Here is an 18,738-nt window from a genome sequence, read left to right as displayed (position 1 = left end):
AAGTGTGTCCTCCTGACACAAACAGGCTGTAACAGGGACAGGCATGAACAGAGCCAAAGGACATGGTGACATGGATCCTGCATCCCAAACAGCACCCTATTCCCTTTATAGTGCACTATTTTTGACCAGTGCACTATCCATGAAGAGTCTGCTGGCTGAGAAAACGATATATTACACTTATGATCATGATCATCAACATCATCCACCCTGCTCTTTTCTTTCACACTTTCTCTCACTCCCACCTCTCCCTCCCATTATCCTTGCTGAATTTCCCTGCCTTCTTAGCCTGGACGCGAACTCTAAAATCAGTAAGAATTCTGGCTCTCACAGACCTGTTAGTTTTTCATTAAGAAGCCCTCCTGTTCTCCACTCATTACCTGTATTAACTGCACCTGTTTGAACTCGTTACCTGTATAAAAGACACCTGTCCACACACTCAAACAGACGCCAGACCAGAGAGCTGTGTAAGGCCATCAGGGATAAAATTGTAGACCTGCACAAGGCTGAGATGGGCTACAGGACAATAGGCAAGCAGCTTGGTGAGAAGGCAACAACTGTTGGTGCAATTATTAGAAAATGGAAGAAGTTCAAGATGACGGTCAATCACCTTCGGTCTGGGGCTCCATGCAAGATCTCACCTCGTGGGGCATCAATGATCATGTGGAAGGTGAGGGATCAGCCCAGAACTACACGGCAGGACCTGGTCAATGACCTGAAGAGAGCTGGGACCACAGTCTCAAAGAAAACCATTAGTAACACACTACGCCGTCATGGATTAAAATCCTGCAGCGCACGCAAGGTCCCGCTGCTCAAAGCCAGCGCATGCCCAGGCCCTACTGAAGTTTGCCAAAGACCATCTGGATGATCCAGAGGAGGAATGGGAGAAGGTCATGTGGTCAGACAAAGAGCTTTTTGGTCTAAACTCCACTCGCCGTGTTGAGGAAGAAGGATGAATATAACCAAGAACATCATCCCAACCGTGAAGCATGGAGGTGGAAACATCATTCTTTGGGGATGCTTTTCTGCAAAGGGGGCAGGACGACTGCACCGTATTGAGGGGAGGATGGATGGGGCCATGTATTGCGAGATCTTGGCCAACAACCTTCTTCCCTCAGTAAGATCATTGAAGATGGGTCGTGGCTGGGTCTTCCTGCATGACAACGACCCAAAACACAGCCAGGGCAACTAAGGAGTGGCTCCGTAAGAAGCATCTCAAGGTCCTGGAGTGACCTAGCCAGTCTCCAGACCTGAACCCAATAGAAAATCTTTGGAGGGAGCTGAAAGTCCGTATTGCCCAGCGACAGCCCCGAAACCTGAATGATCTGAATAAGGTCTGTATGGAGTAGTGGGCCAAAATCCCTGCTGCAGTGTGTGCAAACCTGGTCAAGAACTACAGGAAACGTAGGATCTGTAATTGCAAACAAAGGTTTCTGTACCAAATATTAAGTTCTGCTTTTCTGATGTATCAAATACTTATGTCATGCAATAAAATGCAAATTAATTACTTAAATTATAGTGATTTTCTGAATTTTTGTTTTAGATTCCATCCCTCAGCGCTGAAGTGTACCTATTATAAAAATGACAGACCTCAACATGCTTTGTAAGTAGGAAAACCTGCAAAATCAGCAGCTATTATTACCAAAGCATCATTTCAGATGAACTGTATTTTATTTGTGTGCAACATTGGCTAACATAGGTAAGCCTACACATATAACTGTCACAATTGTCGTTAGAAGCATACTCGGACCAACGTTGTCACACCCTGACCATAGTTTGCTTTGTATGTTCTATGTTTTATGTTGGATGTCTTGTTTGTCTGTTTCTGTGTTTGGGCCTGATATGGTTCTCAATCAGAGGCAGGTGTTAGTTATTGTCTCTGATTGGGAGCCATATTTAGGTAGCCTGTTTTGTTGGGTTTTGTGCGTGATTGTTCCTGTCTTTGTTACATCAGATAGGGCTGTTTTTGGTTTTTCACATTTCTTGTTTCATATATTGTTAATTTATCATCTTCATTAAAGATGTATCACAATAACGACACTGCGTTTTGGTCCGCCTCTCCTTCAACAGAAGAATGCAGTGATCTGGGTTCCACATCTTTATTTAGTGAAACGCACAAAAACAATAAAGCAAGAACGAAACGTGACAGTGGTGCACAAAACAATATCCCACACAGGTGGAAAAAAGGCTACCTAAATATGATCGCCAATTAGAGACAACGATAACCAGCTGCCTCTAATTGGGAATCATACAAAATCACCAATATAGAAAAACAAAAAACTAGAACCCCACATAGAAATAATAAACTAGACTAACCCCCAGTCACGCCCTGACCTACTCCACCATAGAAAATAAGGGCTCTCTGATCAGGACATGTTAATAACTCATGGCACGGCTCTCTTCATCTGCAAACAGGCTTTCACAGCTTTTTATATCTGAGGAGAGAACATCACAAAGAAACATGCTTCATTTTACTCAAATTAGACTGCACTGAATAAATATTTTCTGGCATTATATCTGTCCTCAAAATTCCCCCTCTAGGGACTGGAACTGGAGAATCCTTTCATAATGTCCTCCCACAAAGTTACCTGCCCTATCCAGTAGCCTACACTTTCCCTTTATAGACAGCTGGAACTGCAATTTCACCCTCTTCCATGGCTGTTATCTGCAAATGCATTTGGAGACGTTTTAATTTAGAAGGGTTACAATTAAGATAGCTAGGTGATGACATTTAAACTGAATAAAAAGAAAAGACGAATGATAGCAAAATGGATCCATAATAAATACAAATGGTGGATGATATTGCCACTCCTAGCTTCAATCTAAGTCTACTAGAAAGTGCTCAGGCTACCCAAGAATAGTAAAGCCCCCTTTATTATTTAAAATTAATCAAATGTTATGTCACATGCGCTGAATACAACAGGTGTAGGCCATACAGTGAAATGCTTACTTACAAGCCCTAACCAACAATGCAGTTAAAAAAAGAAAAAAGTAACAAATAATTGAAGAGCAGCAGTAAGATAACAATAGCGAGGCTTTACACAGGGGGTACAGGTACAGTCAATGTGCGTGGGCACCAGTTAGTCAAGGTAATTGAGGTAACATGTACATGTAGGTAGAGTTATTAAAGTGACTATGCAAATGTAAAATATGCACATAGTCTGGGTAGCAACTTGATTAGATGTTCAGGAGTCTTATGGCTTGGGGGTAGACGACCTAGATTGAGCTCCGGTACCACTTGCCATTCAGTAGCAGAAAGAACAGTCTATGACAAGGGTGGCTGGAATATTTGACAATTTTTAGGGCATTCCTCTGACACTGCCTGGTACAGATGTCCTGGATGGTAGGAAGCGTCGCCCCAGTGATGTACTAGGCCGTATGCACTACCCACTGTAGTGCCTTGCGGTCGGAGGGAAGTGCGTACGGTCGGTGGCCAAGCAGTTGCCATACTAGGCAGTGATGCAACCAGACAGGATGCTCTCAATTGTGCATCTGTAGAACCTTTTGAGGATCTGAGGAACCATGACAAATCTTTTCAGTCTCCTGAGGGGGAATAGGTTTTGACGTGCTCTCTTCACAACTGGCTTGGTGTGCTTGTACCATGTTATTTTGTTGGTGATTTGGATACCAAGGAACTTGAAGCTCTCAACCTGCACCACTATAGCCCTGTCGATGAAAATGGGGGTGTGCTCGGTCCTCCTTTTCCTGTAGTCCACAATCTCCTTTGTCTTGATCATGTTGAGGGAGACGTTGTGCTGGCACCACACGGCCAGGTCTCTGACCTCCTCCCTATAGGCTGTCTTGTTGTCGGTGATCAGGCCTAACACTGTTGTGTCATTGGAGTCATGCCTGGCCGTGCAGTCATGAGTGAACAGGGAATACAGGAGAGGACTGAGCACACACCCCTGAGGGGACACAGCGTTGAGGATCAGCATGGCAGATGTGTTGTTACCGACCCTTACCACCTGGTGGCAGCCCGTCAGGAAGTACAGGATCCAGTTGCAGAGGGAGGTGTTCAGTCCCAGGGTCCTTAGCTTAATGATGAGCTTTGAGGGCAGGTTGGTGTTGAACACTGAGCTGTAGTCAATGAATAGCATTCTCACATAGGTGTTCCTTTAGTCCAGGTGTGAAAGGACAGTGTGGAATGCAATAGAGATTGCATCATCTGTGGATCTGTTAGGGCAGTATGCAAATTGGAGTGGGTCTAGGGTTTCTGGGATAAGGGTGTTGATGTTAGCCGTGACCAGCCTATCAAAGCACTTCATGGCTACAGACGTGAATGCTACGGGTCGGTAGTCATTTAGGCAGGGTGCCTTAGTGTTCTTGAGCACAGAGACTATGGTGGTCTATTTGAAACATGTTGGTATTACAGACTCAGACAGGGAGAGGTTGAAAATGTCAGTGAAGACACTTGCCAGTTGGTCAGCGCATGCTCGGAGTACACGTCCTGGTAATCCGTCTGGCCCTGCGGCCTTGTGAATGTTCACCTGTTTACAGGTCTTACTCACATTGGCTGTGGAGAGCGTGATCACACAGCTGTCCAGAACAGCTGATGCTCTCATGCATGTTTCAGTGTTACTTGCCAGGAAGCGAGCATAGAAGTAATTTAGCTCGTCTGGTAGTCGATTCAGCCTGTTACCAACCCTTAGTGAACGTTTAGATTATTCTTTTTTTGACCAGATAGAATTCTATTTTACAGTTAACAAATTGACAGTAAGTAATCCTTCTCACCCCCCCCCCCCTCCCCCTTAATGATTTAGATGCACTATTGTAAAGTGGCTGTTCCACTGGATGTCAGAAGGTGAATTCACCAATTTGTAAGTCGCTCTGGATAAGAGCGTCTGCTAAATGACTTAAATGTAATGTAAATGACAGACTTTGAGCATGTTTATAGGGAAGCATATTCAACAAGCACAGCACTTACACAAATGAGTGATTGGCTGAGAGAAATTGATGATAAACAGATTGTGGGGGGCTATTTTGTTAGACTTCATTGATACTGTTAAATCATAGTCTGCTGCTGAAAAACATGTTGTATATGTATATCACGTACTAGATTGTGGATAAAAAGTTACCTGTCTAACAAAACAGAGGGTGTACTTTAATGCAAGCCTCTCCAGGTAGAATAACAAATTCCCCAGGGCAGCTGTATAGGCCCCTTAATTTTTTCCATTTCTAACACCAAAATGCCACTGGCTTTGAGTAAAGCCAGTGTAAATGTATGCAGATAACTCAACACTATACACATCAACTACTACAGCAACTGAAATGACTGAAACACTTAACGAAGAGCTGCAGTTAGTTTCAGAATGGGTGGCAAGGAATAAGTTCAAAAACTAAAAGCATTGTATTTGGGACAAATCATTCCCTAAACCATAAACCTCAACTAAATCTTGTAATGGATAATGTGGAAATTGAGCAAATTGAAATCACTAAACTGTTTGGAGTAACCCTGGATTGTAAACTGTCATGGTCAAAATATGTTAATACAATAGTAGCTAAGGTAGGGAGAACTCCATCCATAATAAAGTACTGCTCTGTCTTCTTAACACTATCAACAAGGCAGGCCTGTTTTGCCGCACCTAGACTGCTGTTCAGTCGTGTGGACAGGTGCCACAATGAGGGACTTAGGAAAATGTCAATTCAATGTACACAGAGAGCTAACATTATGCACGTTCATCTCTTGTGGCTCAAAGTGGAGGTGAAACTGATTTCATCACTACTTGTTTTTGTAAGAAGTGTTGACAAGCTGAAAGCACCCATGCACCTAGGACACCCATGCACCTAGGACACCCATGCATACCCCATAAGACATGCCGCCAGAGGTCTCTTTACAATCCCCAAGTTCAGAACAGACTACGGTACTACATAGATCCATGACTACATGGAACTATTCCACATAAAGTAACTGACGCCAGCAGTAAAATTAGATTTAAAAAACAAATACTCTGTGAATGTAATGTTTTTAAAATGGTATAAACTGCCTTAATTTAGCTGGACCCCAGTTAGAGTAGCTGCTGCCTTGGCAGGAACTAATGGGGATCCATAATAAATCCAAATACACAAAGACTAGCTAGCACACGTAATCTACACACATGTACATTGTAATATTGTTGTATGGTGGAATTACATATTTTGTATTGTAGATATGTAGTGGTGTAATAATGTTATATGATGTACTGTTTTATCTTTAGTTTTTTGGGATGCAACGTGCCTTAATGTATTTGGACCCCAAGAAGAGTAGCTGCTACCTAATAAATACAAATACACAGTCACTTAGCTAAACAGTGTCTAAAGTTTAGCAGCTCAGTTGAGTTAGCCTCCTAGCTGTATTTAAAACATGTATTTATTTACATGAATAGGTTCTCCCATTGCCTCTTTTTTGGGTTGTTACAAAAACAAAATAATGTCCAATCTTCATGATATGTTTGGTGGTAGTAAAGTACAGCCATGTGGACGAATGGAGACAAGGAAAAAAGTGTGTTTGTCACCAGAGCGGTTAAGAACATGTTGTGATGTTTGATTTTCCCAGCTTAAATCCACTTTCAATTTCAATAAATATAAAATTGCAGACTGTCGGCCACACTTGATAACTAGCATAGGCAACACATACCAGGACGGAAAACAGTGACACAAATTATAACACAAAGCACCCCTTCTTCGGGCGTGTGGGGGAGGGTTCTTGAAGTGTAACATCCAATAAAAATCTTGTCCCAGTGGACCATTCAAACTGTTCTTGCAATACAAGATTCTTCAGACCTCCAAGGGAGGTGTCACTGTTTTCCGCCAGACCACTGCCTTCCACACACAGTGGACTTACATGCGCTGACACACAATACCTGGTGTGTGTAGCGTTAGAGACTTTTATTCAAATTGTCATGTCCTAGGGCTGTGGTTTAGCAGAGGAGCTGCTTTTCAAAGTCGGCGAAGAGAACAGAAGAGAAGACACAACTGACTCTTCTTCTCATCCTCCTCTTCCCTCTCAGCATAGAGAAAATTGGCGCCCACATTCTCCACTCCCACTTCATCTCACACACCTCCACCTTTCCCTCACTCTCCTCCTCCTCCTCTCTTTGCACTCGCCCTTTCCACCCACTCCAGCTGTCCTTTCTTCTCTTGTGCCGCTCTCCTCTCCTCCAATTTTCTCCTCTTCAAAATTCTTAACGCTCACCCTTCTGTCTGTCTCTCTATATATTCCCCTCCGCTAGTGGAACAGGGGGGGATGAAACCGAACAGAATCAAGAGAACATCTTTCCATGCTCTGTTTTCATGTCACCTTCATATAAGCCTTTACATAAAGCCTGTATAGTGTTCTCTATCAACGATGATCTGTGCTATCATACTGCCTCGCTTATAGGGAGAGGACAGATAAAGAGAAAGAAAAAGAGGAAGAGAAATAACAAGAGCAAGAAAGGAAGACACAAGAGAGAAAGAAATGGAAAGAGTTATAGAGAAAGTGCAAGTGAGAGAGATACAGAGAGACAGATACAGAGAGACAGATGGGTATCGAGTGAGAGAGCTATCCTACATACAGTATATAATATCTTAACGGAGTGCTGTGCACATTTCCTAACTGTGTCACATCGCCTAACAAAACAATTTCCATGGCAACAAGATATTCAGCGCCTGCATGTGCTGTGTTTCACAGTGTTATATATTTCGTTCACCTCTTGACTATCCATCCCTCTATTTATCTTTTACTTGGAGTACTTTTATATCAGAGAAGTGATGAGAGGAGAGGACACCCACACAAAGCACGGCCCATAAAAAAAAATATATTAAAGTTGATGTCTCAAGTGATATACTGTAAGTTGCACCATGGATACACTTCAAAAACATACTTACAGAAGTCACAGAAACAACTCATACAGATTACAATGTAAATTGTGCATACAATGAGTTTCAATATGTCTTCTTCCAGCAGAGTACCGTTATGTAACAGAAAGTAAGATTGTAGTATTCCAATGTGTTATGCTATGTTGCATAACATAAAGGGAGTTTGGGCATAAACGCACATTAGCCATCTCTTCTCTGTCCTCAGTACAGAAACGCCACGGGCAGTTTTCCATCTTTAGGCTAGTGAGCTGGTCTAAAATCAGTGTTTTTGCACAGGATGATAATTATTTGGCTTATAAAAGCCTTTAAGATCCCAAACAGTCATTCTGATTCCCATGTAAAATAGCTTTTGGAGTGACTAAAACATCACCCATAATATTTTTTCCCAAAAGAAATGCTCGCAATTTGATGTCAAACTACCATCTCCTGTCAAACTACCAGGAGGCCTGGAAAGACAGTGAGTGACCCCACACTATTGTTATTTTACTGCTGCTCTTTAACTACTTGTTAATTTAATTTCTTATTCTTATTCATATTTTTGAAACTGCATTCTTGGTTAGGGGCTTGTAAGTAAGCATTTCCCTGTATTCACTTGTATTCAGCTCATATGACTAATACAATTTGATTTGACATCAAAACTATGAAATAACACATATGGAATTATGTAGTAACCAAAATAGTGTCAAACTAATTAAAACATATTTCAAATAGCCACCCTTTGCCTTGATGACAGCTTTGCACACTCTTGGCATTCTCTCAACCAACTTCATGAGGTAGTCACCAGGAATGCATTTCAATTAACTAATTAAGGTGTGTCTTAAGTTAATTTGTGGAATTTCTTTCCTTCTTAATGCATTTGAGCCAGTCAGTTGTGTTGTGACAAGGTAGGGGTGGTTTACATAAAATAGCCCTATTTGTTAAAAGACCAAGTCCATATTATGGAAAGAACAGCTCAAATAAGCAAAGAGAAACAGCAGTCCAGGAAAAGAGAAACAGCAGTAAGGAAAACAGAGTAAAAGGGAGGTTTAATCGTTAATTGAGAGGTCTGTGTTGAGCCTTTCTACTCTTTATTACAGTCTAGAAGGGTCTGTTCATATTGTGTTCTGTGTCTCTCTAAAGACCATGTTCCTCAGCACTTGAAACAATTACACAGATCTGGGGAACAGAGATGCCACACAATGAGAGGTGGAGACAGACAAACAATGGAGAGCGTTACACCCTCACAGAATAAGACACAAATAAAAAAAAATAGACACGCGCACACACATTTAGACAGACACATTGAAAAATGGAATGCCTCTGTTCTAAAACTAATTTCAAGCCAATCATTATAGTCGCCCAACGTGAGAAAGAGAGAAGAGAGATATGGCACGATAGGTTACGTGCACACAGGATAGTCATTATCAAAGGTGATATGACAATGATGTCAGGGTGATAAAAGGTTATTTTCTTAGAGGGAACAAGTTGGAGCTCTATTCTGAGGTGTTCATAGATATATGGAATAGAAAGATGACCAGAAATATGATTTAATTCTAGAAATACCCAAATAAGAGGGAAATTCAATCAGCTCAGCTGCCCACTGAAGATGTAAGAGTATTATCATCCCAAGGGCAGTTCGGGCAAATGCCAGATGGGCTGGTGAATCTTTAGTCCGGTGGGCCCATCTAAAAATGGGCTTTTAGCACATAATCATCATAATTTGGTTAATAATAGGATCCTCAAGGACAAAAATGGGACAGTGTGTTAGAAATTCCTGGGCCATTTTCTGGTCCCAATCCATCCCTGGGCCTAGCCTGGTGGTTCAGTAGAGTCTGGTTTAGACATTGGAGAAGATGAGACCTGGGGGGGACACAGTCCGTCCCATCTACACCTGGTAGGACACATAGGCCTACACACAAAAGGGTAGCCTCAGAGAACAATATCAACGTATACGCAGATTCGGTGAGGGAATTTATAAGGAAGTGCATAGGATATTTTGTTCCCACTGAGTATTAAAACCTACCCTAACCAGAAACCGTGGATAGATGGCAGCATTCCCGCAAAAACTGAAAATGTGAACCACCGCATTTAACCACGGAAAGGTGACTGGGAATATGGCCGAATACAAACAGTGTAGTTATTCCCTCTGCAAGGCAATCAAAAGCGAAACGTCAGTATAAAGTGGAGTTGCAATTCAAAAGGCTCAGACACGAGACATATGTGGCAGGGTCTACAGACGATCATGGACTACAGCCACGTCACGGACACCGAAGTCTTGCTTCCAGACAAACTAAACACCTTCCTTGCACGCTTTGAGGATAATACAGTGCCACCGATGTGGCCCGCTACCAAGGACTGTGGGCTGTCCTTCTCCGTGGCCGACATGAGTAAGACATTTAAACATGTTAACCTTCACAAGGCTGTCGGCCCAGACAGCATCCCTAGCCGCATTCTCAGAGCATCCGCAGACCAGCTGGCTGGTGTGTTCATGGACATATTCAATCTCTCCCTATCCCAGTGTGCTGCCCCCACATGCTTCAAAATGTCCACCATTGTTCCTGTACCAAAGAAAAGGTGACTATCACCCCGTAGCACTCACCTCTGTCAACATGAAGTGCTTTGAGAGGCTAGTCAAGGATCATATCACCTTCACCTTACCTGTCACCCTTAACACACTTCAATTTGCCTACCTCCCCAATAGGTCCACAGACGATGCAATCACCATAACACTGCACACTGCCCTATCCCATCTGGACAAGAGGAATACCTATGTAAGAATGCTCTTCATTGCCTCCCGGGTGGCGCAGTGGTTAAGGGCACTGTACTGCAGTGCCAGCTGTGCCATCAGAGACTCTGGGTTCGCGCCCAGGCTCTGTCTTAAACGGGAGGTCCGTGGGGCGACGCACAATTGGCCTAGCGCCGTCCGGGTTAGGGAGGGCTTGGTTGGTAGGGATGTCCTTGTCTCATCGCGCACCAGTGTCTCCTGTGGCGGGACGGGCGCAGTGCGCGCTAACCAAGGTTGCCAGGTACACAGTGTTTCCTCCGGCACATTGGTGCTGGCTTCCGGGTTGGATGTGCGCTGTGTTAAGCAGTGCGGCTGGTTGGATTGTGTATCGGAGGACGCATGACTTTCAAACTTAGTCTCTCCCGAGCCCGTACGGGAGTTGTAGCGATGAGACAAGATAGTAGCTACTACAACGATTGGATACCATGAAATTGGGGAGAAGGGGTAAAAATTAATAAAATAAAGAATGCTCTTCATTGACTATAGTTCAGAATTTAACACCATTGTACACTCCAAGCTCATCATATAGCTAGAGGCCCTGTGTATCAACCCCACCCTGTGCAATTGGGTCCTGGACTTCCTGACGGGTTGCCCCCAGGTGGTGAAGGTAGGAAACAATATCTTCACTTCACTGATCCTCAAGACTGGGGCCCCACACGGGTGCGTGCTCAGCCCCCTCCTGTACTCCCTGTTCACCCATGACTACGTGGCCATGCATGCCTCCAACTCATCATCAAGTTTGCAGACAACACAACAGTAGTAGGCTTGATTACCAACAACGACAAGACAGCCTACAGCGAGGAGTTGAGGGCACTCAGTGTGGTGTCAGCAGAACAACCCCTCACTCAACGTCAACAAAACAAAGATGATCGTGGACTTCAGGAAACTGCTGTCCCGTCCACATCGATGGGAAAGCAGTGGGGAAGGTGAAAAGTTAAGATCCTCGGTGTACACATCATGGAAAAACTGAAATGATCCGCCCACAGACGGTGTGGTGAAGGAGCAACAGTGCCTCTTCAACCTCAGGAGGCTGAAGAAATTTGACTTGTCACCTATAACCCTCACCCTTTTACAGATGCACAATTGAAAGCATCCTGTCAGACTGCATCACTGCCTGCACCACCCACAACCGCAAGGCTCTCCAGAGGGTGGTGCAGTCTGTACAACAAATCACAGGGGACAAACTACCTGCCCTCCAGTACACGATGTCACAGGAAGGCCAAAAAGATCATCAAGGACAACCAAGCCACTGCCTGTTCACCCTGCTACCATCCATTCAGAAGGCGAGGTCAGTACAGATGCATCAAAGCTGGGACCGAGAGACTGAAAAACAGCTTCTTTCTCAAGGCCATCAGACTGTTAAAAACAGCCATAACTAACACAGAGAGGCTGCTGCCTACATACAGACTTGAAATCATTGGCCACTTTAATAAATATATCACTAGTCACTTTAATAATGCCACTTTAATAATGTTTACATATCTTGCATTACTCATCTCATACTGTATGTATATACTGTATTTTATGCCTATTGAATCTTGCCTATGCCGCTGTCATTGCTCATCCATATATTTGTATGTATATATATATATATATATATATTCTTACTCCATTCCTTTACTTAGATTTGTGTATTAGGTAGTTGTGGAATAAAATTTGATTTCACACACACACAAACCCACTTGATTTCCCAGGTCTAAATCAGTTGCTAATTTGAAAGAAAGAACAAAGCGCAAGCGGACACTGCAGTTCCCACGGAATGAGGAGCCTTACAGTGAGTATTTGATCCCCGGCTGATTTTGTACGTTTGCCCACTGACAAAGAAATGATCAGTCTATAATTTTAATGGTAGGTTTATTTGAACAGTGAGAGACAGAATAACAAATAAATCCAGAAAAACGCATGTCAAAAAAACTGTTAAAAATGTATTTGCATTTTAATGAGGGAAATAAGTATTTGAGCCCTCTGCAAAACATGACTTAGAACTTGATGGCAAAACCCTTGTTGGCAATCACAGAGGTCAGACGTTTCTCGTAGTTGGCCACCAGGTTTGAACACATCTCAGGATGGATATTGTCCCACTCCTCTTTGCAGATCTTCTCTAAGTCATTAAGGTTGAGGCTGACGTTTGGCAACTCGAACCTTCAGCTCCCTCCACAGATTTTGTATGGGATTAAGGTCTGGAGACTGGCTAGGCCACTCCAGGACCTTAATATGCTTCTTCTTGAGCCACTCCTTTGTTGCCTTGGCCATGTGTTTTTGGTCATTGTCATGCTGGAATACCCATCCACGACCCATTTTCAATGCCCTGGCTGCGGGAAGGAGGTTCTCATCCAAGATTTGACGGTACATGGCCCCGTCCATCGTCCCTTTGATGCGGTGAAGTTGTCCTGTCCCCTTAGCAGAAAAATACTGCCAAAGCATAATGTTTCCACCTCCATGTTTGACGGTGGGGATGGTGTTCTTGGGGTCATAGGTAGCATTCCTACTCCTCCAAACATGGCGAGTTTAGTTGATGCAAAAGAGCTCCATTTTGGTCTCATCTGACCACAACCCTTTCACCCAGTTGTCCTCTGAATCATTCAGATGTTCATTGGCAAACTTCAGACGGGCATGTATATGTGCTTTCTTGAGCAGGGGGACCTTGCGGGCGCTGCAAGATTTCAGTCCTTCACGGCATAGTGTGTTACCAATTGTTTTCTTGGTGACTATGGTCCCAGCTGCCTTGAGATCATTGACAAGATCCTCCCGTGTAGTTCTGGGCTGATTCCTCACCGTTCTCATGACCATTGCAACTCCACGAGGTGAGATCTTGCATGGAGCCCCAGGCCGAGGGAGATTGACAGTTCTTTTGTGTTTCTTCCATTTGCGAATAATCGCACCACCTGTTGTCACCCTCTCACCATGATGCTTGGTGATGGTCTTGTAGCCCATTCTAGCCTTGTGTAAGTCTACAATCTTGTCCCTGACAACCTTGGAGAGCTCTTTGGTCTTGGCCATGGTGGAGAGTTTGGAATCTGATTGATTGATGTCTGTGGACAGGTGTCTTTTATACAGATAACAATCTGAGATTAGGAGCACTCCTTTTAAGAGTGTGCTCCTAATCTCAGCTCGTTACCTGTATAAAAGACACCTGGGAGCTAAGAAATCTTTCTGATTGAGAGGGGGGCAAATACTTATTTCCCTCATTAAAATGCAAATCAATTAAAACATTTTTGACAAGCGTTTTTTCTGGATTTGTTTGTGGTTATTCTGTCTCTCACTGTTCAAATAAACCTACCATTAAAATTCTAGACTGATCATTTCTTTGTCAGTGGGAAAAACATACAAAATCAGCAGGGGAGCAAATACTTCCCCCCCCCCTCACTGTATGTGGGCTCGACCAAGAAGTAAAATGAACACACACACCAGCCCTTCCTCCCTCCCACTGATGGCAGAGTTATTGTTTTATGCCAGAGTACCTGCAGGGAGAATTACCATTACAGAGAACCATAATAGAGAAGAGCACCATCTGTGTGTGTGTGTGTGTGTGTGTGTGTGTGTGTGTGTGTTGCCAGAAACAAACAAGAGTGACAAATCTTCAAACTCGGGTGAGATGTACTTAGTCAGCTAGATAAAACATAATGCTAATAACAACCAGCTGTGTCTGTGTACGCGCATGCTTGAATGTTCATGCGAGCGTGTGTTATGTGAGTGTACATTTTCCACAGGCAAGAGCATCATCTAAAACATAGATCAAAAACAGTATGCGGTACATTTTCTATTTTTTATGAAATCAGCATGAGCTGTTAAAAATATTGGCCACTATCAGAGCCAGAGCAGAGTTAATAAAACAATAAAAGTCATTGGTGGGGAGAAATGTTCTGGAGATAACTAGGGTAAAAGGGGTGTGTTCATTTTTTCCATTCAACACTCCTCTTTACCAGACAAACAGGGCATTCTAGGAGCATTATATGTATACACTTATCATGCATGCCAGGGTGAAATTTCCCCTATATAAAGATATAGGATCGGCATCCCCTCCCCCAATCCTAACCTTAACCATTAGTGGGTGAAATGCAAAACTGACCCAAGATCAGCATTTAGGGGCAAATCCATTCCACTCCCCATCTCATACAGTATGCTAAATTACTCTAATCCAGGCCTCTCCAACCCTGTTCCTGGAGAGCTACCCTTCAGTGGGTTTTCACTCCAACCCCAGTTATAAATAACCTTAATCAGCTTATCAACCAGCTAATTTATAGAATAGGGTGTGCTAAATTTGGGTTGAAGTGAAAACCTACAGGACGCTAGCTCTCCAGGAACAGGGTTAGAGAGCCCAGCCAATCTGTCAATTGTTTTTCTTCCCCAAATCTACTGTACCACCACTACTCAGTCAGTACATCAGTACTTGTAGCTGGTAAAAGGATAATATACACTATGGCTGGAGTGTTGTAAAGCTCACATCAATGGAGCAGTGGAAACGCATTCTCTGGAGTGATGAATCACGCTTCACCAGCTGGTATTAAGATGGACCAATCTGCATTTGGCGGATGCCAGGAGAACGCTACCTGCCCCAATGCATAGTGCCAACTGTAAATTTTGGTGGAAGAGTGGAATAATGGTATGGGGCTGTCTTTCATGGTTAGGGCTAGGCCCCTTAGTTCCAGTAAAGCGAAATATTAAAGCTACAGCATTCAATGACATACTCTAGACGATTCTGTGCTTCCAATTTAGTTGCAACAGTTTGGGGAAGGCCCGTTCCTGTTTCAGCATGACAATATGCCAGTGCAAAAAGGGAGGTTCATACAGAAATGGTTTGTTTTCACTTGGCTTTCTAAGGTCTTCGAAAGCCAAGAGAAAAAAAAGCTCAACCATTTCAAAATCCCACAGTACCTTCTCCACTATGCAATCTGGTTTCCGAGCTGGTCATGGGTGCACCTCAGCCACGTTCAAGGTCCTAAACGATAGCATAACCGCCATTGATAAAAGAAAGTACAGTGCAGCCGTCTTCATCGACCTGGCCAAGGCTTTCGACTCTGTCAATCACAACATTCTTATCGACAGACTGAACAGTCTTGGTTTCTCAAATGACTGCCTCGCCTGGTTCAACAACTACTTCTCAGACAGAGTTCAATGTGTCAAATCAGAGAGCATGTTGTCCAGACCTCTGGCAGTCTATGGGGGTGCCACAGGGTCAAATTCTCGGGCCAACTCTTTAATCTGTATACATCAATGATGTCGCTCTTGCTGCTGGTGATTCTCTGATCCACCTCTATGCAGACGACACCATTCTGTATACAGCTGGCCCTTCTTTGTACATTGTGTAAACTAACCTGCAGATGAACTTCAATGCCATTACAACTCTCCTTCCGTGGCCTCCAACTGCTCTTAAAACGCTAGTAAAACTAAATGCGTGTTCCAAGATGGCGTAGCAGTCAGACGTCTTGTCGTGTCCCTTGTATATTTCGTTGTTTTTTTTACATATTTTTCAGCGCATATCTTTTTTTATAAATTGGGAAACCTCAACATCTAAATACTCTCCTGCAACCCGCCTCACCCAATGTAGCGTGGATCTGCTTTTTTTCTAAAGTATTTATATTTACTTCGGATCCAGAACCCCTCAACTGAAGCTAGCCAGCTAACTACCAGCTATCAGTCAGCAAACCATTGCTAGCGGTCTTCAGCTAACCGGTCATCAGCTAACCTTTAGCTCGGAAAGCTCTCGCCAGTTCGAACAATGCGACTCAGAGCATAACGGACCTATTATTATTATTTATTTTTTTATCCCGGATTCCCACCGCAAACGGAACATTCTCATCTGGATCGTCACAACTAGCTAACCGCAACCCCGGATGATTACTCTTGGCTAGCGTTTCCATCCACTTAGCTTGAAGCTAGCCCGGCCAGAGCTCCTGTGCTACCACCGAAGCATACTCCTGGGCTACAATATCAGGACCCAAGACCGTTCTATCGATGTCACCGCATGAAGAGGCATAAACAGACTCAACCCCTTGCTATCTGCTTGCTTGCTAATTCGGCCTGCTAACTGCTAGCTTGCTCAGCCCCTGTCTGCTAACTGCTAGCTTGTTTAGCCCCGGCCTACTAACTGTTAGCTTGTTAGCACAGGCCTGCTAACTGTCTGAAACGCCGCGTCCCCAGCCAGCCCAAACACTCACTGGACCCATATTTACTTTCAATATCTTTTTTAATTTTTAATTCGATTATACCTCCCGGTAACCTGCCTCACCCAATGTGATATGGAATCTGCTGTTATTTTTAATTTTTAGAACACATTCAAGAACCTCCAGAAGCTAACTAGCTAACTATCTACAAGCTATTTAGCCATGGTTAGCCATTGCTAGCGGCTTTACCTTCTGCACAGCCAGAATGGATAATACTCGTCAGTCCAGCTTCCCTGCCCCATCCACCGCTGCCCCCTGGACACTGATCACTTGGCTACATAGCTGATGCATGCTGGATTGTCCATTAATCACGGTACTCCATTCTGCTTGTTTATATTTTATCTGTCGGCCCCAGCCGCACTCAGGCTCTGTGTGTAGTTACTCCGACACTCCCTGCCTATTCAACGCCATTTTACCTGTTGTTGTGCTAGCTGATTAGCTGTTGTCTCACCTACTGTTTTAGCTAGCTCTCCCAATTTAACACCTGTGATTACTGTTTGCCTCGCTGTATGTCTCTCTCAAATGTCAATATGCCTTGTATACTGTTGTTCAGGTTAGTTATCATTGTTTTAGTTTACAATGGAACCCCTAGTTCCACTCTTCATACCCCTGATACCCCCTTTGTCCCACCTCCCACACATGCGGTGACCTCACTCATTACAACCAGCATGTCCAGAGATACAACCTCTCTCATCACCCAGTGCCTGGGCTTACCTCCGCTGTACCCGCACCCCACCATACCCCTGTCAGCGCATTATGCCCTGAATATATTCTACCATGCCCAGAAATCTGCTCCTTTTATTCTTTGTCCCCAACACTCTAGGCGACCAGTTTTGATAGCCTTTAGCCGCACCCTCATACTACTCCTCCTCTGTTCCGCGGGTGATGTGGAGGTAAACCCAGGCCCTGCATGTCCCCAGGCACCCTAATTTGTTGACTTCTGTGATCGAAAAAGCCTTGGTTTCATGCATGTCAACATCAGAAGCCTCCTCCCTAAGTTTGTTTTACTCACTGCTTTAGCACACTCTGCTAACCCAGATGTCCTTGCCGTGTCTGAATCCTGGCTTTGGAAGGCCACCAAAAATTCTGAGATTTCCATACCCAACTATAACATATTCCATCAAGATAGAACTGCCAAAGGGGGAGGAGTTGCAGTCTACTGCAGAGATAGCTGCGGGGGGGGGGGGGGGCGGAGCAGTTGGCCGAGGTTGGAGTAGCCAGGCGGAAGGCATGGCCAGCCGTTGAGAAATGCTTGTTGAAGTTTTCGATAATCATGGATTTATCGGTGGTGACCGTGTTACCTAGCCTCAGTGCAGTGGGCAGCTGGGAGGAGGTGCTCTTGTTCTCTATGGACTTCAGTGTTCCAGAACTTTTTGGAGTTGGAGCTACAGGATGCAAATTTCTGCCTGAAGAAGCTGGCCTTAGCTTACCTGACAGACTGTGTGTATTGGTTCCTGACTTCCCTGAACAGTTGCATATCGCGGGGACTATTCGATGCTATTGCAGACCGCCACAGGATGTTTTTGTGCTGGTCGAGGGCAGTCAGATCTGGAGTGAACCAAGGGCTATATCTTTTCTTAGTTCTGCATTTTTTGAACGGAGCATGCTTATCTAAAATGGTGAGGAAGTTACTTTTAACCTGTTGAAACTCCCCATCCCGGATCCGGGATCGTGACTAAAGCCTCAGGCTCATTAGCATAACGCAACGTTAACGATTTCTGAAAATCGCAAATAAAATTAAAATAATGCGTTTGCTCTCAAGCTTAGCCTTTTCTTAACAACACTGTCATCTCAGATTTTCAAAATATGCTTTTGAACCATAGAAATTGACTAATTTGTGTAAGAGTATGCAAAGCTAGCATAGCATTTTGTGTAGCATGTAGCACGCAACATTTTCACAAAAGCCAGATAACCAAATAAATAAAATCATTTACCTTTGAAGAGCTTCTGATGTTTTCAATGAGGAGACTCCCAGCC

The 18,738-nt window shown here is 43.8% G+C and overlaps 1 protein-coding gene across 1 annotated transcript in view; it reads right to left on the bottom strand.

Moving 5' to 3' along the window:
- The window catches only part of rasgrf2b (Ras protein-specific guanine nucleotide-releasing factor 2b), a 181,462-nt gene that overhangs the window by 132,349 nt on the left and 30,375 nt on the right, over window positions 1-18,738 (bottom strand). The window lies entirely within an intron of this gene.

The sequence above is a fragment of the Oncorhynchus masou genome, chromosome 1, assembly GCF_036934945.1.
Source record: "Oncorhynchus masou masou isolate Uvic2021 chromosome 1, UVic_Omas_1.1, whole genome shotgun sequence".
NCBI lineage: Eukaryota > Metazoa > Chordata > Actinopteri > Salmoniformes > Salmonidae > Oncorhynchus > Oncorhynchus masou.
The sequence above is the reverse complement of the archived record's forward strand: the minus strand, read 5'-3'. Positions and strand labels throughout refer to the sequence as shown.